At 42.7% G+C, this 2,178-nt stretch overlaps 1 pseudogene; it reads right to left on the minus strand.

Annotated features, from left to right (window-relative positions):
* Positions 1 to 282: 282 nt before the first annotated feature.
* On the minus strand, positions 283 to 805 carry LOC114492006 (annotated as a pseudogene).
* Positions 806 to 2,178: the final 1,373 nt, after the last annotated feature.

Here is a 2,178-nt window from a genome sequence, read left to right on the forward strand (position 1 = left end):
AACAGCAATCTAGCAGTGGCAGGACCAGCAGACGTCTCCAGGACAGTGTCACGGGAACTACTGCTACTGTCACCCTCAGTATTGTCATTGCTATAGTTCCTCTGCCCATTTCTTAATCACTTTGTTTGTTTGTTTTGTTTTGTTATTGAGTTGTATGAATTCTAAATAAATTTACGTGGTTTATAAAATTGTTTTCCCACTCTTTAGGTTGCCTTTTCATTCTGCTGATTTTTTCTTTTGTTAAGTAAGCATTTTTTTTTACAGTAAAATAACTTTATATTTAGAATTAGTCAGCTGGACTCAGCTTGGATGATCCCAGTTTTGTTGGCAACATCCAGAGCACCATAGTCTGGGGCCAGTCGAACACAGGCTGTCTTCTCCCCATCAGACCTGATCAGGCGTTGGCCTTGGCCGCATCAGTGTCACAGAGCTTCTTCACAGCCTGTTTGACCTGGTGCTGGTTGGCCTTGACATCCACAGTGAACACACATGTAATGGTGTCTTCTACCTTCTTTCTGTCTGGCTTGGTAGTCAGGGGGAACTTAATGATGGCGTAGTGGTCAAGCTGGTTTCTCCTGGGGGTCCTCTTCTGAGGATACATGGGCTGCCTTCAGAGCCAGAGTGTCTTCAGCCTTGCAAGGTGGGTGACACACGGATCTTCTGCTTGTATGTGTGTGTGGCTGTGGACACCTTTCAGCGCCACTTTCTTAGCCTTCGGAGCCTTTACTTTGGCTTTGGCTTTGGCTTTGGCTTTGGCTTTGGGAGGGGCAGGGGCTTCCTTCTTTACTTTCAGCGCCATCTTCATAAAAAGGTAAGCAAGCATTTTAAATCAATAACATATATTAATTTGACTTTGGGCCAGGTAAAGGTGTTCTCAAGTGCCTGAGACTCTTCTAGGGAAGCTATTTAGAAAATTCGGACCCTGGATATAACTCTCTGAGCATCTGAAGGTTGGGAGAAGCTGGGATATGCATTTTTAACAAGTAATTCTGATACAGGTGGTGGAAACACCATAATTTTTTAGATATTTGACTAAAACTAAATTATCTAGGTAGTAGTCCTGAAAAAAACCAACACCAAACACAAAAATTGAGCCACCTATTCTGGGAGAGATTTAGGTTGGAACTATGACTATTCTGATTAATGAGTTAAATATTAGCCTAGAACTCAAAAGATGTGGTTTCTGTCCCATTTCTTCTGGTAACTAGGTTTTGTTTTTGTTTTTTTTTTTAAGATTTTACTTATTTATTTTTTAATAATAAGAGAGAAGAAATGAAGGGAGAGAAACAGCAATTGGTTGCCTCTTGTTTCTGTCCTGGTCTGCAAACTAGCAACCTTTTGTTTTGTGAGATGACATCCAACCCACCGAGCCATGCTGGTCAGGGCTCTGCTGGTAACTAGTTTTAAGACCTTGGAGATGAGGACTGTGTGTTGGGGGCAGATTATTTTTCCATTCAAGGCCTAAATTTCCTCATTATAAAATAAGATTGGATTAACCCTACCAGCTCTAATGCAATGTTCCTGGGCTCCCTAAGTTCAAGTAATGGGAGTATGGGCTGTAATTAATGTCATCTTTAAGCATTCTTTTGAAAGATGAGCTCCCCTTATTACCCCAGGGTGCAGCAGTGGGAAAGTCCAGGAGAACACCCAGGACCCAGGATGGTTTCCGTTCTGGGACTATTGCATTAGCGTTAGGCTTGCAAACATGCCATTTCTGGATGCCACACTGAACTGCCCCTTGGAACCGGAGCTCCACCCTCCCAGTTGCCAAAGTCATTCCCTAGTGAGAAACTTACCAAACAAACACAGCAAAGGGTGAGTAAAGAAAAGGCAGCAGAGCTCCTCTAATTGGAAACTACCTTGGCAACTACACAAAGCAATTTAAAATAAAAATGGTGGCAACCAAGAACAAAAGCAAAGATTTGATTCCCAAGCCTAAATCTCTCGTATTCAGCCCAAAGCCGATTGGCACAGATAAGCTACGAATCCTGGGAGATGTAGGCCCCTGGGAGAACTGCACGGAATCTCAGGAGAACAAACAGACTGCAAACTAATTCTAAGAATAAGAGTTTTCCCTTTAAAAGCAGTCTTTTATGAATCTTGGAATCTTCCAGCAATAAATGTAGTGCTGAGCTGTTAACCCAAAGACCAGAGCCCTACACACTTCCTCCCGTGTCT

Source organism: Phyllostomus discolor, chromosome 3 (genome assembly GCF_004126475.2).
Source record: "Phyllostomus discolor isolate MPI-MPIP mPhyDis1 chromosome 3, mPhyDis1.pri.v3, whole genome shotgun sequence".
NCBI classification, from domain to species: Eukaryota; Metazoa; Chordata; class Mammalia; order Chiroptera; family Phyllostomidae; genus Phyllostomus; species Phyllostomus discolor.